Raw genomic sequence first — 25,117 nt, 5'->3', positions numbered from 1 at the left:
GGTACAGGCACGGGTACAGGCACGGGTACAGCACGGGTACAGGAATGGGTACAGGCACAGGTACAGGCACGGGTACAGGCACGGGTACAGGCATTGGGTACAGGCACGGGTACAGGCACGGGTACAGGCACGGGTACAGGCACGGGTACAGGAATGGGTACAGGCACGGTTACAGGAATGGGTACAGGCACGGGTACAGGCACGGGTACAGGCACGGGTACAGGAATGGGTACAGGCATTGGGTACAGGCACGGGTACAGGAACGGGTACAGGCACGGGTACAGGCATTGGGTACAGGCACGGGTACAGGCACGGGTACAGGAACGGGTCCAAGCACGGGTACAGGAACGGGTACAGGCACGGGTACAGGCATTGGGTACAGGCACGGGTACAGGCACGGGTACAGGAACGGGTCCAAGCACGGGTACAGGCACGGGTACAGGCACGGGTACAGGCACGGGTACAAGCACGGGTACAGGAATGGGTACAGGCATTGGGTACAGGCATTGGGTACAGGCACGGGTACAGGCACGGGTACAGGCACGGGTACAGGCACGGGTACAGGCACGGGTACAGGCACGGGTACAGGCACGGGTCCAAGCACGGGTACAGGAACGGGTCCAGGCACGGGTCCAGGCACGGGTACAGGAACAGGCACGGGTACAGGCACGGGTACAGGCACGGGTACAGGCACGGGTACAGGAACAGGTACAGGCACGGGTACAGTGCTATCATGAACACAGAATGACAAGTTTAGCTTATGTAGCCCTGGTTCCTATCAAACGCAGGCAGCTACTATATGCTGTATCACCTGTAGGCTCGCAGGGCCTAAGTCTCTGCCACGGAGAGCCTGGGGTACGCACGTAATGATTATAGGGGGTGCAGCGCCTCCACCTGCGACAGCTCCCGCCAGAGGGGGAGTGGGTCTTCGCAGGACGTATACACGGTAAATACCAACACACGACAGAATAACTTAACCAATCGACTTTACTTGCATTAATACTCCTACACATATACAGGTCAACGGCCCTCCCTAGCGGAGACACTCTACTCGCGTCACGGCGGACGCCAACCCTCCCGTATCCCTCCACCGGGTGATCCCTCCCCGTGTCCAATCCCCAAGGGATAAGTCCTCCCACCCTACAGTGAGTCAGATGTATGTGTATATGTGAGTGTGACTGCGCAGCCACAGTGTCCCGAATGAAATTGAGGGTACCGTTGGTGCACTTGAAGAAACACCTGCCGGGTACTCCGATACCCGGTACCGCTACAATCTTCGCAAAGGCTCCGTACAAGGTAGATAACGTCCTCACACCCACGTGGATATCCAGGGCAATCCCACCCGGACCCTCGTGGTAGACTAGCGGGGTCTGAGCCCAGACTTCCCGCCAATTAGAACAGTCCAGCTCCGATCGGGTGTTACTAACGGGAATCTGGAACCTCACTATGGCGGTCCCTAGTTCGGCTTGTCTCTACGGGGACTCAGGGCCTAACTGGGCCTGGGGCAGGCGGCCTACGCAGGGGCGGTACACCTCCCCTGCACCGAAGCTCCGTCTCCTCTCCAGCCAGCTCTGAGACAACGTGCGCGCAACCACCACCCTTTCCTCCTCCAGAACTCAACCCATTGGCTCAATCCTATCACGGGGTCTCGCGGGTGCTACTGGGACAGATGTATCACTACCTCCCTCCAATTAGAACTCTCCTCCTTCGCGGGCTTTGGCAAACAAGTCTGCGCACGCGAAACCTCTGGCCAGGAAGACCTTACGGATGCCAACCGAACATGGCGTCCTGCATGACGCGGAGCCTCCCTACGGGAGTACTCTCTCTATGCGCCCCCCCCTCCCCATACCAAGGGCGAAAAAGGGGATCCCGGCTACACTTAGTTGAGTTCGACACAGTGTTAACTGTGGCAGGACGGCCTGTAGCCGAAGTCAGGGAACAGTCCACATGTGTAATTTCAGGATAATGAAAACGTTCAGTGGCTTTATTTCTCCACAACATAACATAACATGCGGGTACACTGTCCCTTTAAACCAAAACAAAACCTGCTCCACATTGGGAGATCTGACTCCACACACCAGGCCTATCTAGCAGGCTGGCTGGCTAAATCATAACCAGGAGTGTCACTCACTCATGACGAAGCCACGCACTCTTTGGCGAAACGCGTAGAGTGATATCCGCCTACTGGGAGAGAGGAGCAGGGACGAAGATCGGGAGCCCACCGCTGGAAGTGACGTATCGGGACTGCACCGGAAGTGACACACCGGAGTCCATTGGATGCGATCTGACGGCGCACCTCAGATGGGATACACCGCAACCAACGTGCAGCGCAGGGATTGGAGTCTCCAACATGTGAGCACCCGGGAGGGGGCTGAGAGGAATTACCCAGCGTAGCAGTATCCCACGCATCGTATGCGCACCGGAGGTGGCGGGTGAGCCCTAAGATCCACAGTCTACCCTCTTCCATCACATTCTATGTGATACATGCCTGAACATATTGTTTTTATTCTGAGTGGGGTCTGCACCACATCTAGAATCTACAGATCCAGTTCACTGAGACCATTGTGTCACACTGCCCGTTTTTTATCTGAATCCTGTGAGTAGGCAACACTTATGAGCCAAGATACAAGATTTCTTTAACCCACTCAGTATCAAACTGTCTGCACTTATATAGTGTTTCTTTTATACAGTATTTTCATTTTCCTTCCATGCTCCCCCTGGATCACGTACGAATTTGCACAACATGAGGGACAAGTGGAACCAGTCCCTAACCAGCTGGGTTGAGCAGGGTTTTTTTATACACTTTATTTATTCACGAATTCATCACGTGTGCACCATTTTTATATGTTGTTTATATGTATTTCTTGCATCAATAGATCTAAGAATCATTCACTTTATATTAATAGTGAACACTAGTAGAGTTAGCGCTTTATATTCACTGTAACATAGCAGCACATATAGCCATGTGCTCTGGTCTAAGGCAGCCAGCTACTGCCAGTAACAACATAATTTTCTACCTTGCTGGTTATCAGGTGTCAACTTACATCCTAATTACCTAGCTTCCTCCTGAGTTAACCCTTCTGAGTGCTGGATGAAGCACTCAGACATTTGTCTCCCTGGCATAACTGATAGGGGTTGACTTCACCCTGTCACATACCTCCCCTGTTTGTGTGTGGCTATGGTCCCACACGGCTGAAGCCCGACCCGCCACTCCTTCTCTTGACAAAAAAATCGGCATTTCCATGGTCCTTTCCAGGTCTATGCTGTATATCAAAAGAGAAGGGCTGGAGGGCCATATACCACATGGTCAACCTTGGGTTTGTGTCCTTCATGGTGTTTAACCATTTCAAGAGCGCATGGTCAGTGACCAGGGTGAAGTGTACTCCGGCGACATAATGTCTCAAGGCCTCAATTGCCCATTTTACAGCGAGGAACTCCTTCTCAATGATGGAATACCTCACTTCCCTTGGGAATAGCTTCCGGCTGATGAACAGTATGGGGTGTTCAACACAATCAAATTGCTGGGACAGCACTTCTCCCAGTCCTACCTCTGAGGCATCCGTCTGGATGATGAAGGGCCCTTTAAAATCTGGGCTCCGAAGAGCGGGTCCTCTGACAGGCACTTTTTTAGCATGTCAAAGGCGTCTTGGCACTCCCAAGACCATTTAACTTGGGTCGGGGCACTCTTTTTTGTCAGATCTGTTAGGGGTGCAGACATTTCTGAAAAATTGGGAATAAACCGCCTGTAATACCCTGCCAACCCTAAAAGGGAGCGGACCTGTGTCTTTGTCTGTGGGGAGGGGACTTCCTTTATGGCGGCCACCTTGCTAGCTAGTGGCCTTACTATCCCTCCCCCAACGGCATAGCCCAAGTATTTTGTAGTGGATTTACCCAGGGCACATTTTTTTGGATTTGCACTGAGCCCTGCTTCTCTTAAGGACATTAGGACTGCCCTTAACCTTTTTATATGAGACTGCCAGTGTCTGCTATAGATGACAATGTCATCCAAGTAGGCTGCGGCATATGCCCTATGGGGTCGTAGTACCTTGTCCATTAACCTTTGGAACGTGGCTGGAGCCCCATGTTACCCAAATGGCATTGTGACGAATTGGTATAAACCGAGAGGGGTGGTGAAGGCAGTTTTGCATATTGATTCTTCCGCTAGAGGTATCTGCCAATATCCTTTCGTGAGATCTAGGGTGGAGATATACTCTGCTTTACCAAGAGAGTCAAGCAATTCATCCACCCTAGGCATTGGGTATGCATCAAATCTGGATACAGCATTTACCTTTCGCACATCCACGCAAAACCTCACCTTCCCATCTGGTTTAGGGACCAACACTATAGGACTACACCATTCGCTGTGGGACTCCTCGATCACGCCCAATTCCAACATGTCTATTATCTCCCTCTCTACCAGGTCTTTTCGGCCCTCTGGCAATCTATAGGGACGGGACCGTACTTTTACGCCAGATTCTGTCTCAATCCTATGGGACACTAAATCAGTCTGCCCTGGCAGCTCAGAAAAAACATCTGGGAACTGGTCACATAATTCTAGTAGGTCTGACCTTTGTTCCGTTGTTAACTGCCCTCCCATGGGAACCTGATGGTCATTGTACGTACAACCCTTTGGAAGCTGTGGACCCAAATCCGTCTCTCCTTCCCGAGGGTGGATGAACAGAGATCTCATCGTTTTCCAGGGTTTCAGGAGGTTTACGTGGTAGATTTGTTTACCCTTCCTGGACACTGGTTGAGAGATCTCATAGTTCACCTCCCCGGTGCGGCGGAGAACTTGGAAATGACCCTGCCACTTCGCAAGGAGTTTACTCTCTGATGTCGGTAGTAGTAGCATCACTTGGTCCCCATTTTGGTTGTACTGCCTCTCTTGACGTTCTTGAGCAGATTTGAGGTTTTCCTTAGCAAACTGACCTATCATGTCTAGGCGGTTTCTAAGGTCTATTACATACTGAAGGGTATTCTTGGAGGGGGAGGGCTCCACCTCCCAGGATTCCTTCAGTAGGTCGAGAATACCCCGAGGTTGGCGTCCATATAGGAGCTCAAACGGGGAGAAGCCTGTGGAGGATTGGGGAACTTCTAGTACCGCAAACAACAGGAAAGGGAGAAGTTCATCCGAAGCTCACTTTTCAGTGTCCACAAACTTCCTAAGCATGGTTTTTAAAGTACGGTTAAACCTCTCTACCAATCCATCAGTCTGAGGATGGTAGACTGAGGTCCGGACGGATTTTACCTCCAATAACTTCAGGACATCCTGCATTAACTTTGCCATGAAATTTGTTCCCTGGTCAGTTAACATTACTTGGGGAAGTCCTACCCTAGAGAACAGTTCTAACAGCCTGTGAGCAACCTGTTTAGCAGTGGCTGATCTCAGAGGGAAGGCCTCAGGATATCTGGTGGCATAATCTACAACAACAAGTATACATTTATGTCCCTTCGCAGAGGGTTCTAAAGGTCCGACCAGATCTACCCCAATTCTCTCGAATGGGACGGCTACCAAGGGCAGAGGGGCCAAGGTAGCCGGCTTCTGTCCTTTTTGGCTAGTTAACTGGCATTCAGGACATGTCTCACATAGTTTCATGATGTCACCATGTATGCCTGGCCAGTAAAACCGGGACGAGATGTGGTCTGTGGTCTTATCTCTTCCCAAATGACCACCCCATGGGAGAGTATGGGCTAGGGTGAACACTGTTTTAATCAACGCTTTAGGGACTAGCATCTGTCGAATAACCTCCCCTGTTTGTGTAACCTTATTTACACGATATAGGATGTCATTCAATAGTTCAAAATGTGGAAACACTCTTGCACCTTGTTCGTCCATTATCTTGTTGTTGACCTGTACCACCTTCTCATATTGTCTAGCCAGAGCTGGGTCTTCCCTCTGCCTCTGACAGAAGTCAGGAAGATCCAGGTCTGGCAAAATTCCCGTATCTATCTGTTCCCCACCCTGGTCATCTCCGGCCATGACCTGCAGTCCTTTGGGCTGACTAATGTTACCAAGAGTCCCAGCCTTTCTTAACCAGTCCTCTTTTTCCGCATGTCTCTGTTTACATGTCTTTGGGACGTGGTGCCTATGGGGAAAAATCTCTGGGGAAAAGGGAAACAAGTCTCCGGGCTTCTCCGGTACCAGAGAAGTAGGCTCCGTAGGATTAGGGGCCAACAATGTTTCAAAGTAGGGCCAGTCTCGGCCAAGTAGAATAGGAGCAGGTAGCCAGGGGGCAACTCCTACTAGTAGGCTAGCCTCCTGATCCTTGATACGCAGTAGAATGTTCGCCGTCGGGTATCTATTTGTATCCCCATGGATACATTCGATATTCCAAGGAGAGTCATAGGATAGTCTGTTGCTTGGAATTAGGCCCTCTAGGATCAGGGTTTTTCCAGATCCCGAGTCCAGCATGGCTTTGACTATTTTCCCCTCCAGAGATGCTGGGACTAACCACGGATTGTGGTCCCCTCGGAGAGAAGCTGTGGCAGTGGTTCTGCCATATGAACAGTCCATCTCATCATCTCCTGAGTCCGCAAACTCGGTCGTCAGCGGAAGCTCTCGACGGGGTTCGGTTTTTGGACCTCTCTGCTGTTGGATGGGATCCTCCCTTCTGGTTGGTGGTGGTATCCCCTCCACCGGATAGGTGACGGAAGTCCAGGTTCTCGGGGAATACTGTGGGTGGCGGCCTCCCTTGAGTGATCCAATGGTCTCGGACCCGGGATGGGTGTCTCTGCGGGAGTTTGTACCAGGAACTCTCCGAGATGGGAAAGGGTCTTCCGATCGGGTTGACTGGATCTCCTGTATAAAACCAGGTAACCAAAGGTTAACTATCCAGGCGCTTCCAAGAGTCATGAAGACAGCTGCATCCTGATTATAAGTGAATGTAATTCTGGCTAGTTTCCAAGACAAACCGATGATAAACAGTCTTAACAATAAACAAATAGCTCTCCTTAGAGCACCAGTAGACTTGTAATTGTAGACTCACGGTTGTAAAAGTAGTGGAATGCCAGTAGGGAAGATAAACAGCAGCACCGGCGATCTGTAGACCGGTAAGAAACTTCTCTCTGCTCGTGTCGGGTAAATCCCTCCATTGTCCTGGAGTGACAGGTACAGCAGCTGTCCGGCGTGCAGCCAGTAGAGATAGCAACATGAAGATACTCCTCCCGTGGGAGGCAGGAACGGCGCGCAGCCGAATGAAGACCGCAGCAGGCAATGGTGATGAAGCAAACTCAGGATCTCCTGAGCTGGCGGGCTATAGACCCCTCGATTGTCTGCTCTCCTGCCTCTGGCATCACCGGAAGCAACTGGTGTTTGCACGGACCGTTCCCAGCTATCCTGTTGGGTGTCGTCACCAAGGAAGTTTTCCACCAAGCGGACCGCTGATATTCAGGGAAAATGCAGCGTGTCTTTTTACCCAGGAGCGGGAGGAGGGGGGCAGTATCTGTATGAACTGCTTGAGCACAAACTGTTCAAGGATCTCTGCCTTGGTATGCTTCTCCGGTTGTAGCCACCTGGTACATAAGTCTACTAAGCGGTGGGCTACGACCCGCGGTCTGTCTCTGTTTGCATATTTGACTGTCCGGAACCGCTGTCGGTAGGTCTCTGGAGTGATGCCTGGGCGATCCAGAATAGCAGTCTTTAGTTGCTGATAGTCCATGGCCTCGTCTGCTGGAAGAGCCTGGTAGGCTGCTTGAGCTTCTCCTATGAGGAGTGGAGCCAGAGTCATTACCCAGTGATCAACTGTCCAGCCGTGGGCCGTGGCTACCCTTTCAAAAGTGAGGAGAAATGCCTCTGGGTCTTCGGTTGGCTTCATTTTAGGCAGCATCACCGGTGGGTTATTTGGAATCTCTGGTCTGCCTGGGGCTGGGCCTTCGACTAGCAGTTGGAGTAGCTTTTCCTCTCGCCGGGCCTATTGCGCAGCTTGCTGGGCTTGTCGCTCAGCTTGCTTAGCCTGCCATTCTATTTGCTGGGCCTGTTGCTCAGCTTGCTTCTCTGCTAGCCGGTGCTGTTGCTCAAGGAACTGAGAAAACATTTTCTCCATTTTTTTTTGTGTGTGGCCCTTCAGATACAGGGGCCGTCCGACATCCCACTTCTGACACCACCTGTGGCAGGACGGCCTGTAGCCGAGGTCAGGGAACAGTCCACACGTGTAGTTTCAGGATAATGAAAACGTTCAGTGGCTTTATTTCTCCACAACATAACATGTGGGTACACTGTCCCTTTAAACACCAAAACAAAACCTGCTCCACATTGGGAGAACTGACTAACACTCCAGACCTATCTAGCAGGCTGGCTGGCTAAACCATAACCAAACCGTAAGTGTATATTATGCAGTCAGGAAAATAAATTAACAATGCTTACTTTGGTTGAAAGAGTTAGTTGGTGAATCCGTCTGGCTGGCAGCTCACATAGCAGCGTGCTCTGGTCTAAGGCAGCCAGCTACTGGGCCTGTTCTGTTCTGACTGACAGATTAAATCTGTCAGTGATGATATTGGATACCGAGGCTTGAGCCTCACTACTCCAAGTTCTCTTGTTGAGTGTATTGTCGCACACTTTAGAAAGCTTCTTGATCTGTGTTACTTGCCACAGTTCAGTTGGTTTCACAGGGTCAGCGCTGTGATGGGTCGTGGGGAGCAGTCAAATGGGTTTGCAGAGATCGCAGCAAGCTTCTTGATCAGCGGATTTGAGTTCTGGTCCAGTTCCTTGTAGAATTTCTCGTTGAGCTTCTTTAGATGTTCGTCCAACATCTCGATGCCCAGCTCCCTGTGAAGGTCCGCTATTCTTGTAGGAAGTGGTGCGTTGGACGCAATCCGCAGCGCCTTGTTCTGTAGTTTTTGATGAGATGATCTGAGCCGTTGGTGGCAGCCACTCCACACCGGGGAGGCGTATGTCATTGTGGGTCTAATGATCGCCTTGATCACGTTGACTTTGCTCTGGATGGGCATGGTCCTTGTCTTCAGCAGGGGGTACAGTGCTGCCAGCTTGGCTGTTGCCTTCTGTTGAGTCTTCTCAATGTGGTTTCTCCAGCTTGGCCAGCTACTGCCAGTAACAATATCATTTTATACCTTGCTGGTTATCAGGTGTCAGCTTACATCCTGATTACCTAGCTTCCTCCTGAGTTAACCTTAAAAGTGCTGGATGAAGCACTCAGACATATGTCTCCCAGGCATAACTGATAGGATTTGACTTCACCCTGTCACATTAACCAATAGGATTTTCTTATAAAGAGTAAAGAAGAGAAGGGAAAAGCTGGGGGGGGAGGGGGGGAGGTGGGAGACGAACAGACGAGGAGGGGAAGGGAGGGGGGTGGGGGGAGGGTAAGGGGTCCTCAGGGTCTCCGACTTCCGCACTTGCCGGCTTCTGTGTTGTCTAGGCCTAGTGAAGGCCTAGGCCCTGTGGTCCGATCCAGGGACCCCAGGTGTTAAGGAACTAGGGACATTGTTTTGTGAAGCATGGCTGTAAGTTTCTCCATAGACATTACTTCGTCTATCCTTCTAATTACTGTGCTTCTCGCTTCTGGTCTGCTTCCAGGCCGCTGCCACCGAGCATCTGGCCGCTGTCAAAATGGATGAAACTAATCTGGATAGTGGAGGGGGTAGATCATTAATGGGTTTGCTCAGCACAAAGGTCAAGGGTCCAAGGGGAAAAGGAGCCCCGAGATCTCGCGAAGGAGCGTCTGGATCATGACCCAGAATCTCTGGATCTCCGGACATGACCACCAAATATGTTGCCTTTTTAAAGACCATTTGAGGCTTGATAGGAAGAATATTTTTTTAATGGGGTCTCTTTGACGAATACCCCAATCTCTGTTGAGAATCTTAGCTATTGTAGCGGCCATAGACCTATATTGTGTGATAAAAGGAAGAAAGTCACGCTTAGTTATTTAGGGTATTCTTACTACTCATGTTAATGAGTGTTCCCCTTTCTACATTCTCAAATTCTAAAATTGCTCTTTCTACCTCTTTTGTCTTATATTGCCTCTCAGTGAACTTATCTTTGAGGTCTTTAACCTGCTCGTTATAAACCTGTTTCTGCGAGCAGTTATTTTTTTATTCTAAGGGCCTGACCCTGCGGGATATTCCTTAGCCACCTTGGATGGTGATGACTTGATGCCAACACAAACGTGTTCGCAGCCACTTCTTTGAAGTACGTTTTCGTTTGTACTAACCCATCCTCAATGTAAAGGGATAGGTCCAAAAAATTAACCGTATTTATTTTGCTATTAAAAGTGAATTGGATATTGCGTGTATTTGTATTGAGGTATAACTTGAATTTTTCAAAGTCATCAGAGGGTCCCCTCCAGACACACAGCACATCATCGATGAATCTCTTCCAGTTGTTTGGACGGTGTCTACTCTTCCGCCGTGTTGGACACTGGATCGCAGGTGACCATCATATACCGACAGTTCTATGATCAACACCTCAAACACCGCCCCTTGCAGTCGGCGGAGCACATGAAGGTGAGGGGGTTAAGCAATGAGGATTACCCCATTGATGTGATCGTGAAGGTTCAACTGGAGATACTTCAGTTGAACACAGGCAAGTCGCACCCCATGGATGTGGAAGCAATAGTATGTCCCGAATCTCAAGAGCAGTCCAAGTACCCGATTATCCTGGGAACTAACACCGACGCAGTGCGAGCAATAATCCGGGCTTACCTACAAGAAACCAATGAACTGCGTCTGTCCATTCCAAACCTCCATCCTATCCTACGGGAGGAGTGCAACAAAATATCTGCCTTAGGCTGAGTCCATACAGACTTCAACCGTGCGGAGGCTGAGGGAAAGCGGGTGCTTTCCTGGCCTTAGTCCGCGTGCCGTTCCTGGGGCGGCCAGTGACATCACGGAGCTGGTTCGCCCTCATTGGGCGAACCGCTCACGTGACCGGCCCTCCGCTCCCCTCAGCGTGAAAACTTATATTTTAATGTCTGCTACGCCTCCGCACGCCTGCGGAGGCGTGCGCGAGCCCCTGCTAAAGCCGCTCTCATTGCGGCTGCAGGGGCTCAGTGGCAAGCGTGAGCGCGGGTCAGCGGCTAAGCACTTACCATGCCCTCGGCCTTAGAGCGTTATGGGGACCTCTTCAACCGCCGAGCAGGGTTGACAGAGATTCCACCAGGGGAGTGCAGCGCATGGCCGCCTTGTGCTGCTACCCTGACCGAGACGAGGCTGACCACCTCTTCTCTCTGGAAAGCACGCCAGAAGAAGATGCTCAGCGAGGATATAAGTTGATACCAGAGGTACGGGAGTGGCCTTCCACGATTCCTGATGGAATTGACGTGTGGGTTCACAATATCTCTCCGTACACTATGGCTTTCGACCAAGGGCAAAGATTGGGGAGAATATATCCTGTCACCCCCGAAGGAATCTACGCCTCATGTGAGTACAACTGCAGGCGCAGAAAGTCCAGCAGAGCTGTCTTTCAACTTTGGGGGCTCAACCCTATCGGCCGAATGGAAAGACCGATTGACGTCCAGATTGGAAGAACGCCGGGCGGTATTCTCCACAGGAGAGATGGATGTGGGCTGCAGCCGAAGCTCCTAACACACTATCCGGCTTAGGGATGCCACCCCCTTCCGTGAACGATATCGTCGCATTGCCCCTAGGGATGTGGACGATGTAAGGAACGTCTTGCAAGAGATGGAGACAGCAGGGGTTGTGACCAAATCTTGAAGTCCCTACGCCTCACCCATTGTGGTGGTGATGAAGAAGAATGGGTCGCTGAGACTGTGTGTCGAACACCGGACCCTGAACAACCGCACCGTACCCGACCAGTACACTCGCATTAAAGAGATTCTCAATACTCTAACCGGGAGTCAATGGTTCAGTGTCCTGGACTTACGATCTGGGTACTATCAGGTGCCAATGAGTGAAGAGGACTAGGAGAAGAACGCCTTCGTCTGCCCCCTGGGATTCTATCAATTTACGAGCATGCCCCAAGACATCTGTGGAGCCCCTGCAACCTTTCAGCGTCTAATGGAGAAAACTATTGGCGACATAAACCCTCGGGAGTGCTAAGTTTACCTGGACGATATTATTGTCTTTGGTAAAACCTTGGAGGAACATGAAGAACAGCTGCTTAAAGTACTGAACCGCCTTGGGAAAGAAGGGCTGTAATTGTCACTCGACATGTGCCGGTTCTGTCACACCTCGGTGACCTACGTGGAACACATTGTGTCTGCCAAGGGAATCGCCACCGACCCAGCCAAAGTGGAAGCTGCCGTGAACTGGCCTCGCCCAGAGAATATCATGGAGCTACGCTCATTAGTCGGCTTCTGTGGTTACTACCGTCGCTTTGTGGAGGGGTACTACCGTAGGGCCAAGCCCCTCAACAATCACCTGAAGATATACCCTGAAAATACAGGGCGGAAGGCCACCTCGGCCCTGCAGCTGTTCGGCGATAAATGGACGCCTGAATGTGAACGGGCCTTCCTGGGCCTGAAGAAAAGCCTGACAGAAGCACCGGTTCTTGCCTATGCTGACCCAGAACAGCCCTACGTTCTGCACGTGGACGCCAGTCTCAATGGACTAGGTGCAGTCCTGCATCAGAAACACACAGAGGACTCCGGCCCGGGGCCTATGTCAGCCGCAGTCTGACTCCCAGTGAGCAGAACTATCCTGTGCACAAGTTAGAGTTTCTTGCTCTCAAATGGGCAATCGTGGACAAACTCCATGATTACCTCTACGGAGTCGCTTTCGAAGTGAGGACGGATAATAATCCACTCACTTACATCTTGACATCCGCCAAGTTGGATGAGTCCGGTCACCGATGGCCGGCAGCATTATCAAATTACAACTTCACTCTGAAGTATAAACCTGGTCCCCTGAACATTGGAGCTGAGGCCCTCTCTCGAAGGCCAGGGCTAAGTGCCACTCCAGATGACGATAAATGGGAAGAGATCCTGGGACCATGGATGCGAGCTATGTGCAGTACGGCTGCCATTATCAATGACCTAGTGACCTTGTCGGAACTACGGGTAGCGGATTCCTTAGGATGCCAGTCACAGGCTATTCCCACCGCTTACTGCGATCCAAAGGGGATGAATATAACTCACAATAAAATTATATGGTGGAAGGATCTGGTGGAATACCAACTAAGGGACCCAGAAACTAGCATCATCCGTCAAGCTGTCCAATGGAAGAACCCTGAACTCCTGAAACGTGCTCCTGGTGACATGGTTGCTTTACTGATGCAGGAAGCGGATAAGTTCGAAATAGACAACTGTTTACTCTATCGGGTGGTACAATATCACAACCACCCTGATAGAAGACAATTGTTCATACCTAGGAACCTGCAGCATATGGTGTTGATGTCCTTGCACGACGAGCATGGACATCTCGGCGTGGAGAAAACCTTTGGGTTGGTCCGAGACCGATTCTTCTGGCCGAAGATGTGAGAAGCGGTGGAACAACATTGCCGTTGATGTTCCAGGTGCAGCCAGCGCAAGAACCTCCCGACCCGAGCAGCGCCCATGGCTCATCTGAAGAGTTCAGGCCCTATGGACTTAGTGTGCATGGACTTTCTGTGCATTGAACCTGATGCTCAAGGAATATGCAATGTGTTGGTCATCACGGACCATTACACACGGTATGCCCAGGCCTTTCCCATTAAAGACCAGAAAGCCATCACGGTAGCAAAAATCTTGTAGGAAAGGTACTTTGTGCACTATGGTCTTCCAACCCGTCTCCACTCCGATCAGAGCCGGGATTTTGAGAGTATGTTGATTCGGGAATTGCTCAAAATGCTGAATATCACCAAATCTCGGACAACTCCATATCATCCGGAAGGAGACGCCTTGCCAGAGCGGTTCAACAGGACCTTGTTGAACATGCTAGGAACTCTGAAAGGCGCTCAGAAAACCGAATGGAGCCGACACGTGTAGGCCTTGGTACACGCGTACAACTGTGACAGCCACGAGTCAACTGGATTCTCCCCGTCCTTCCTTATGTTTGGAGGGGAGGCGAGGCTCCCGGTGGATGTACGTCTACGAGTATCAACAGACGGGGTACATAATGCCACACACTATAAATACGCGCAGAGACTTCAGGAACGCCGACAACAGGCTCATCAACAAGCCGACAAATCTGCTGAAAAACTCAATGCCAACAACACAAAGGTGCCATGACCATAAGGTCAGACACCGGGAAACTCGCCCTGGAGACACCGTGCTTCTCCGCAATCTGGGAGTCCCAGGAAAACACAAACTTGCTGACGGTTGGCGTGACGGTGTCTATGAGGTCGAGTCACAGATGCCGGGCCTCCCGGTCTATCGTATCAAAGACACCGAAGGCCGGGTAAAGGTCTGGCACCTAAATCATCTCCTCCCCATTCCCCAAGTGGGGGATGAGGAAGCAGTAGTACTGGCTACACCGCTGGACGGTGAGCCAGACCAATCCAACGATAGCTCTGAATCTATCTCTGAGACACCACTGGTCATCCAGAGGTTTCTATCAAACAAATTAGCAGCACACACAGTAAGTTACAGGGCAGTATATAGAGAGGCACAGGGCAGTATATAGAGAGGCACAGGGCAGTATATAGAGAGGCACAGGGCAGTAAATAGAGAGGCACAGGGCAGTATATAGAGAGGCACAGGGCAGTATATAGAGAATTAGCAGCACACAGTAAGTTATAGAGCAGTATATAGAGAGGCACAGGGCAGTATATAGAGAGGCACAGGGCATTATATAGAGAATTAGCAGCACACAGTAAGTTATAGAGCAGTATATAGAGAGGCACAGGGCAGTATAAAGAGAGGCACAGGGCAGTATATAGAGAATTAGCAGCACACAGTAAGTTACAGGGCAGTATATAGAGTGGCACAGGGCAGTATATAGAGAGGCACAGGGCAGTAAATAGAGAGGCACAGGGCAGTATATAGAGAATTAGCAGCACACAGTAAGTTATAGAGCAGTATATAGAGAGGCACAGGGCAGTATATAGAGAGGCACAGGGCATTATATAGAGAATTAGCAGCACACAGTAAGTTATAGAGCAGTATATAGAGAGACACAGGGTAGTATATAGAGAGGCACAGGGCAGTATATAGAGAATTAGCAGTACACAGTAAGTTACAGGGCAGTATATAGAGTGGCACAGGGCAGTATATAGAGAGGCACAGGGCAGTAAATAGAGAGGCACAGGGCAGTATATAGAGAGGCACAGGGCAGTATATAGAGAGGCACAGGGCAGTATATAGAGAGGCACAGGGCAGTATATAGAAAGGCACAGGGCAGTATACAGAGAATTAGCAGCACACAGTAAGTTATAGAGCAGTATATAGAGAGGCACAGGGCAGTATATAGAGAGGCACAGGGCATTATATAGAGAATTAGCAGCACACAGTAAGTTAGAGAGCAGTATATAGAGAGACACAGGGTAGTATATAGAGAGGCACAGGGCAGTATATAGAGAATTAGCAGTACACAGTAAGTTACAGGGCAGTATATAGAGTGGCACAGGGCAGTATATAGAGAGGCACAGGGCAGTAAATAGAGAGGCACAGGGCAGTATATAGAGAGGCACAGGGCAGTATATAGAGAGGCACAGGGCATTATATAGAGAATTAGCAGCACACAGTAAGTTATAGAGCAGTATATAGAGGCACAGGGAAGTATATAGAGAGGCACAGGGCAGTATATAGAGAGGCACAGGGCAGTATATAGAGAATTAGCAGCACACAGTAAGTTATAGAGCAGTATATAGAGGCACAGGGAAGTATATAGAGAGGCACAGGGCAGTATATAGAGAATTAGCAGTACACAGTAAGTTACAGGGCAGTATATAGAGTGGCACAGGGCAGTATATAGAGAGGCACAGGGCAGTAAATAGAGAGGCACAGGGCAGTATATAGAGAGGCACAGGGCAGTATATAGAGAGGCACAGGGCAGTATATAGAGAGGCACAGGGCAGTATATAGAGAGGCACAGGGCATTATATAGAGAATTAGCAGCACACAGTAAGTTATAGAGCAGTATATAGGAGACACAGGGTAGTATATAGAGAGGCACAGGGCAGTATATAGAGAGGCACAGGGCAGTATATAGAGAATTAGCAGCACACAGTAAGTTATAGAGCAGTATATAGAGAGGCACAGAGCAGTATATAGAGAGGCACAGGGCAGTATATAGAGAATTAGCAGCACACAGTAAGTTATAGAGCAGTATATAGAGGCACAGGGAAGTATATAGAGAGGCACAGGGCAGTATATAGAGAATTAGCAGTACACAGTAAGTTACAGGGCAGTATATAGAGTGGCACAGGGCAGTATATAGAGAGGCACAGGGCAGTAAATAGAGAGGCACAGGGCAGTATATAGAGAGGCACAGGGCAGTATATAGAGAGGCACAGGGCAGTATATAGAGAGGCACAGGGCAGTATATAGAGAATTAGCAGCACACAGTAAGTTATAGAGCAGTATATAGAGAGGCACATGGCAGTATATAGAGAGGCACAGGGCATTATATAGAGAATTAGCAGCACACAGTAAGTTATAGAGCAGTATATAGAGAGACACAGGGTAGTATATAGAGAGGCACAGGGCAGTATATAGAGAATTAGCAGTACACAGTAAGTTACAGGGCAGTATATAGAGTGGCACAGGGCAGTATATAGAGAGGCACAGGGCAGTAAATAGAGAGGCACAGGGCAGTATATAGAGAGGCACAGGGCAGTATATAGAGAGGCACAGGGCAGTATATAGAGAGGCACAGGGCAGTATATAGAGAGGCACAGGACATTATATAGAGAATTAGCAGCACACAGTAAGTTATAGAGCAGTATATAGAGAGGCACAGGGCAGTATATAGAGAGGCACAGGGCATTATATAGAGAATTAGCAGCACACAGTAAGTTATAGAGCAGTATATAGAGAGACACAGGGTAGTATATAGAGAGGCACAGGGCAGTATATAGAAAATTAGCAGTACACAGTAAGTTAAAGGGCAGTATATAGAGTGGCACAGGGCAGTATATAGAGAGGCACAGGGCAGTATATAGAGAGGCACAGGGCAGTAAATAGAGAGGCACAGGGCAGTATATAGAGAATTAGCAGCACACAGTAAGTTACAGAGCAGTAGATAGAGAGGCACAGGGCAGTATATAGAGGCACAGGGCAGTATATAGAGAGGCACAGGGCAGCACATAGAGGCACAGGGCAGTATATAGAGAGGCACAGGGCAGTATATAGAGAATTAGCAGCACACAGTAAGTTACAGAGCAGCATATAGAGAGGCACAGGGCAGCATATAGAGGCACAGGGCAGTATATAGAGAGGCACAGGGCATTATATAGAGAATTAGCAGCACACAGTAAGTTATAGAGCAGTATATAGAGGCACAGGGAAGTATATAGAGAGGCACAGGGCAGTATATAGAGAGGCACAGGGCAGTATATAGAGAATTAGCAGCACACAGTAAGTTATAGAGCAGTATATAGAGGCACAGGGAAGTATATAGAGAGGCACAGGGCAGTATATAGAGAATTAGCAGTACACAGTAAGTTACAGGGCAGTATATAGAGTGGCACAGGGCAGTATATAGAGAGGCACAGGGCAGTAAATAGAGAGGCACAGGGCAGTATATAGAGAGGCACAGGGCAGTATATAGAGAGGCACAGGGTAGTATATAGAGAGGCACAGGGCAGTATATAGAGAGGCACAGGGCAGTATATAGAGAATTAGCAGCACACAGTAAGTTATAGAGCAGTATATAGAGAGGCACAGGGCAGTATATAGAGAGGCACAGGGCATTATATAGAGAATTAGCAGCACACAGTAAGTTATAGAGCAGTATATAGAGAGACACAGGGTAGTATATAGAGAGGCACAGGGCAGTATATAGAGAATTAGCAGTACACAGTAAGTTACAGGGCAGTATATAGAGTGGCACAGGGCAGTATATAGAGAGGCACAGGGCAGTAAATAGAGAGGCACAGGGCAGTATATAGAGAGGCACAGGGCAGTATATAGAGAGGCACAGGGCAGTATATAGAGAGGCACAGGGCAGTATATAGAGAGGCACAGGGCATTATATAGAGAATTAGCAGCACACAGTAAGTTATAGAGCAGTATATAGAGAGGCACAGGGCAGTATATAGAGAGGCACAGGGCATTATATAGAGAATTAGCAGCACACAGTAAGTTATAGAGCAGTATATAGAGAGACACAGGGTAGTATATAGAGAGGCACAGGGCAGTATATAGAGAATTAGCAGTACACAGTAAGTTACAGGGCAGTATATAGAGTGGCACAGGGCAGTATATAGAGAGGCACAGGGCAGTATATAGAGAGGCACAGGGCAGTAAATAGAGAGGCACAGGGCAGTATATAGAGAATTAGCAGCACACAGTAAGTTACAGAGCAGTATATAGAGAGGCACAGGGCAGTATATAGAGGCACAGGGCAGTATATAGAGGCACAGGGCAGTATATAGAGAGGCACAGGGAAGCACATAGAGGCACAGGGCAGTATATAGAGAGGCACAGGGCAGTATATAGAGAATTAGCAGCACACAGTAAGTTACAGAGCAGCATATAGAGAGGCACAGGGCAGCATATAGAGGCACAGGGCAGTATATAGAGAGGCACAGGGCATTATATAGAGAATTAGCAGCACACAGTAAGTTATAGAGCAGTATATAGGAGACACAGGGTAGTATATAGAGAGGCACAGGGCAGTATATAGAGAGGCACAGGGCAGTATATAGAGAATTAGCAGCACACAGTAAGTTATAGAGCAGTATATAGAGAGGCACAGAGCAGTATATAGAGAGGCACAGGGCAGTATATAGAGAATTAGCAGCACACAGTAAGTTATAGAGCAGTATATAGAGGCACAGGGAAGTATATAGAGAGGCACAGGGCAGTATATAGAGAATTAGCAGTACACAGTAAGTTACAGGGCAGTATATAGAGTGGCACAGGGCAGTATATAGAGAGGCACAGGGCAGTAAATAGAGAGGCACAGGGCAGTATATAGAGAGGCACAGGGCAGTATATAGAGAGGCACAGGGCAGTATATAGAGAGGCACAGGGCAGTATATAGAGAGGCACAGGGCAGTATATAGAGAATTAGCAGCACACAGTAAGTTATAGAGCAGTATATAGAGAGGCACATGGCAGTATATAGAGAGGCACAGGGCATTATATAGAGAATTAGCAGCACACAGTAAGTTATAGAGCAGTATATAGAGAGACACAGGGTAGTATATAGAGAGGCACAGGGCAGTATATAGAGAATTAGCAGTACACAGTAAGTTACAGGGCAGTATATAGAGTGGCACAGGGCAGTATATAGAGAGGCACAGGGCAGTAAATAGAGAGGCACAGGGCAGTATATAGAGAGGCACAGGGCAGTATATAGAGAGGCACAGGGCAGTATATAGAGAGGCACAGGGCAGTATATAGAGAGGCACAGGGCATTATATAGAGAATTAGCAGCACACAGTAAGTTATAGAGCAGTATATAGAGAGGCACAGGGCAGTATATAGAGAGGCACAGGGCATTATATAGAGAATTAGCAGCACACAGTAAGTTACAGAGCAGTATATAGAGAGGCACAGGGCAGTATATAGAGGCACAGGGCAGTATATAGAGAGGCACAGGGCAGCACATAGAGGCACAGGGCAGTATATAGAGAGGCACAGGGCAGTATATAGAGAATTAGCAGCACACAGTAAGTTACAGAGCAGCATATAGAGAGGCACAGGGCAGCATATAGAGGCACAGGGCAGTATATAGAGAGGCACAGGGCATTATATAGAGAATTAGCAGCACACGGTAAGTTACAGAGCAGTATATAGAGAGGCACAGGGCAGTATATAGAGGCACAGGGCAGTATATAGAGAGGCACAGGGCAGCACATAGAGGCACAGGGCAGTATATAGAGAGGCACAGGGCAGTATATAGAGGCACAGGGCAGTATATAGAGAGGCACAGGGCAGCATATAGAGGCACAGGGCAGTATATAGAGAGGCACAGGGCAGCATATAGAGGCACAGGGCAGTATATAGAGAGGCACAGGATAGTATATAGAGAATTAGCAGCACACAGTAAGTTACAGAGCAGTATATAGAGAGGCACAGGGCAGTATAGAGAGACACAGGGTAGTATATAGAGAGGCACAGGGCAGTATATAGAGAATTAGCAGCACACAGTATGTTATAGAGCAGTATATAGAGAGCCACAGGGCAGTATATAGAGAGGCACAGGGCAGTATATAGAGAATTAGCAGCACACAGTAAGTTACAGAGCAGTATATAGAGAGGCACAGGGCAGTATATAGAGAATTAGCAGCACACAGTAAGTTATAGAGCAGCATATAGAGGCACAGGGAAGTATATAGAGAATTAGCAGCACGCAGTAAGTTACAGAGCAGTGTATAGAGAGTCACAGGGTAGTATATAGAGAGGCACAGGGCAGTATATAGAGAGGCACAGGGCAGTATATAGAGAGGCACAGGGCAGTATATAGAGAATTAGCAGCACACCGTATGTTATAGAGCAGTATATAGAGAGCCACAGGGTAGTATATAGAGAGGCACAGGGCAGTATATAGAGAGGCACAGGGCAGTATATAGAGAGGCACAAAGCAGTATATAGAGAATTAGCAGCACACAGTATGTTATAGAGCAGTATATAGAGAGCCACAGGGTAGTATATAGAGAGGCACAGGGCAGTATATAGAGAGGCACAGGGCAGTATATAGAGAGGCACAGGGCAGTATATAGAGAATTAGCAGCACACAGTAAGTTACAGAGCAGTATATAGAGAGGCACAGAGCAGTATATAGAGAGGCACAGGGCAGTATATAGAGAATTAGCAGCACACAGTAAGTTATAGAGCAGTATATAGAGGCACAGGGAAGTATATAGAGAGGCACAGGGCAATATATAGAGAATTAGCAGTACACAGTAAGTTACAGGGCAGTATATAGAGTGGCACAGGGCAGTATATAGAGAGGCACAGGGCAGTAAATAGAGAGGCACAGGGCAGTATATAGAGAGGCACAGGGCAGTATATAGAGAGGCACAGGGCAGTATATAGAGAGGCACAGGGCAGTATATAGAGAATTAGCAGCACACAGTAAGTTATAGAGCAGTATATAGAGAGGCACAGGGCATTATATAGAGAATTAGCAGCACACAGTAAGTTATAGAGCAGTATATAGAGAGACACAGGGTAGTATATAGAGAGGCACAGGGCAGTATATAGAGAATTAGCAGTACACAGTAAGTTACAGGGCAGTATATAGAGTGGCACAGGGCAGTATATAGAGAGGCACAGGGCAGTAAATAGAGAGGCACAGGGCAGTATATAGAGAGGCACAGGGCAGTATATAGAGAGGCACAGGGCAGTATATAGAGAGGCACAGGGCAGTATATAGAGAGGCACAGGGCATTATATAGAGAATTAGCAGCACACAGTAAGTTATAGAGCAGTATATAGAGAGGCACAGGGCAGTATATAGAGAGGCACAGGGCATTATATAGAGAATTAGCAGCACACAGTAAGTTATAGAGCAGTATATAGAGAGACACAGGGTAGTATATAGAGAGGCACAGGGCAGTATATAGAGAATTAGCAGTACACAGTAAGTTACAGGGCAGTATATAGATTGGCACAGGGCAGTATATAGAGAGGCACAGGGCAGTATATAGAGAGGCACAGGGCAGTAAATAGAGAGGCACAGGGCAGTATATAGAGAATTAGCAGCACACAGTAAGTTACAGAGCAGTATATAGAGAGGCACAGGGCAGTATATAGAGGCACAGGGCAGTATATAGAGAGGCACAGGGCAGCACATAGAGGCACAGGGCAGTATATAGAGAGGCACAGGGCAGTATATAGAGAATTAGCAGCACACAGTAAGTTACAGAGCAGCATATAGAGAGGCACAGGGCAGCATATAGAGGCACAGGGCAGTATATAGAGAGGCACAGGGCAGCATATAGAGGCACAGGGCAGTATATAGAGAGGCACAGGGCAGCATATAGAGGCACAGGGCAGTATATAGAGAGGCACAGGATAGTATATAGAGAATTAGCAGCACACAGTAAGTTACAGAGCAGTATATAGAGAGGCACAGGGCAGTATATAGAGAGACACAGGGTAGTATATAGAGAGGCACAGGGCAGTATATAGAGAATTAGCAGCACACAGTATGTTATAGAGCAGTATATAGAGAGCCACAGGGCAGTATATAGAGAGGCACAGGGCAGTATATAGAGAATTAGCAGCACACAGTAAGTTACAGAGCAGTATATAGAGAGGCACAGGGCAGTATATAGAGAATTAGCAGCACACAGTAAGTTATAGAGCAGCATATAGAGGCACAGGGAAGTATATAGAGAGGCACAGGGCAGTATATAGAGAGGCACAGGGCAGTATATAGAGAGGCACAGGGCAGTATATAGAGAATTAGCAGCACACAGTAAGTTATAGAGCAGTATATAGAGAGGCACATGGCAGTATATAGAGAGGCACAGGGCATTATATAGAGAATTAGCAGCACACAGTAAGTTATAGAGCAGTATATAGAGAGACACAGGGTAGTATATAGAGAGGCACAGGGCAGTATATAGAGAATTAGCAGTACACAGTAAGTTACAGGGCAGTATATAGAGTGGCACAGGGCAGTATATAGAGAGGCACAGGGCAGTAAATAGAGAGGCACAGGGCAGTATATAGAGAGGAACAGGGCAGTATATAGAGAGGCACAGGGCAGTATATAGAGAGGCACAGGGCAGTATATAGAGAGGCACAGGGCATTATATAGAGAATTAGCAGCACACAGTAAGTTATAGAGCAGTATATAGAGAGGCACAGGGCAGTATATAGAGAGGCACAGGGCATTATATAGAGAATTAGCAGCACACAGTAAGTTATAGAGCAGTATATAGAGAGACACAGGGTAGTATATAGAGAGGCACAGGGCAGTATATAGAGAATTAGCAGTACACAGTAAGTTACAGGGCAGTATATAGAGTGGCACAGGGCAGTATATAGAGAGGCACAGGGCAGTATATAGAGAGGCACAGGGCAGTAAATAGAGAGGCACAGGGCAGTATATAGAGAATTAGCAGCACACAGTAAGTTACAGAGCAGTATATAGAGAGGCACAGGGCAGTATATAGAGGCACAGGGCAGTATATAGAGAGGCACAGGGCAGTATATAGAGAATTAGCAGCACACAGTAAGTTACAGAGCAGCATATAGAGAGGCACAGGGCAGCATATAGAGGCACAGGGCAGTATATAGAGAGGCACAGGGCAGCATATAGAGGCACAGGGCAGTATATAGAGAGGCACAGGGCAGTATATAGAGAGGCACAGGGCAGTATATAGAGAATTAGCAGCACACAGTAAGTTACAGAGCAGTATATAGAGAGCCACAGGGTAGTATATAGAGAGGCACAGGGCAGTATATAGAGAGGCACAGGTCAGTATATAGAGAGGCACAGGGCAGTATATAGAGAATTAGCAGCACACAGTAAGTTACAGAGCAGTATATAGAGAGGCACAGAGCAGTATATAGAGAGGCACAGGGCAGTATATAGAGAATTAGCAGCACACAGTAAGTTATAGAGCAGTATATAGAGGCACAGGGAAGTATATAGAGAGGCACAGGGCAGTATATAGAGAATTAGCAGCACACAGTAAGTTACAGAGCAGTATATAGAGAGGCACAGGGCAGTATATAGAGAGGCACAGGGCAGTATACAGGCATACCCCGCATTAACGTACGCAATGGGACCGGAGCATGTATGTAAAGTGAAAATGTACTTAAAGTGAAGCACTCCCTTTTCCCCACTTATCGATGCATGTACAGTACGGCAAACGTTATATACGTGCATAACTGATGTAAATAACGCATTTGTAACAGGCTCTATAGCCTCCCCGCTTGCGCACAGCTTCGGTACAGGTAGGGAGACGGTATTGCTGTTCAGGACGTGATGACAGGCGCATGCGTGAGCTGCCGTTTGCCTATTGGGTGATATGTACTTACTCGCGAGTGTACTTAAAGTGAGTGTACTTAAAGCGGGGTATGCCTGTATAGAAAATTAGCAGCACACAGTATGTTATAGAGCAGTATATAGAGAGCCACAGTGCAGTATATAGAGAGGCACAGGGCAATATATAGAGAATTAGCAGCACACAGTAAGTTACAAAGCAGTATATAGAGAGGCACAGGGCAGTATATAGAGAGGCACAGGGCATTATATAGAGAGGCACAGGGCAGTATATAGAGAATTAGCAGCACACAGTAAGTTATAAAGCAGTATATAGAGAGTCACAGGGCAGTATATAGAGAGGCACAGGGCAGTATATAGAGAGGCACAGGGCAGTATATAGAGAGGCACAGAGCAGTATATAGAGAGGCACAGAGCAGTATATAGAGAGACACAGAGCAATATATAGAGAGGCACAGAGCATTATATAGAGAGACACAGAGCAGTATATAGAGAATTAGCAGCACAGAGTATGTTACAGAGCAGTATATAGAGTGGCACAGGGCAGTATATAGAGAGGCACAGAGCAGTATATAGAGAATTAGCAGCACACACAGTAAGTTACAGAGCAGTATATAGAGAGGCGCAGAGCAGTTTATAGAGAGGCACAGGGCAGTATATAGAGAGGCACAGGGCAGTATATAGAGTGGCACAGGGCAGTATATAGAGAGGCACAGAGCAGTATATAGAGAGACACAGGGCAGTATATACAGTGGCACAGAGCAGTATATAGAGAGGCACAGGGCAGTATATAGAGAGGCACGGGGCAGTATACAGAGAATTAGCAGCACACAGTAAGTTATAGAGCAGTGTATAGAGAGTCACAAAGCAGTATATAGAGAGGCACAGAGCAGTATATAGAGGCACAGGGCAGTATATAGAGAGGCACAGGGTAGTATATAGAGAGGCACAGTGCAGTACTGTATATAGAGAGGAACAGACCAGTATATAGAGAGGCACAGGGCAGTATATAGAGAATTAGCAGCGCATAGTATGTTACAGAGCAGTATATAGAGAGACACAGGGCAGTATATAGAGTGGCACAGAGCAGTATATAGAGTGGCACAGAGCAGTATATAGAGAGGCAAAGGGCAGTATATAGAGAGGCACA

This window comes from Ascaphus truei, chromosome 1 (genome assembly GCF_040206685.1).
Source record: "Ascaphus truei isolate aAscTru1 chromosome 1, aAscTru1.hap1, whole genome shotgun sequence".
NCBI lineage: Eukaryota > Metazoa > Chordata > Amphibia > Anura > Ascaphidae > Ascaphus > Ascaphus truei.
Note: the sequence above shows the minus strand (reverse complement) of the source record.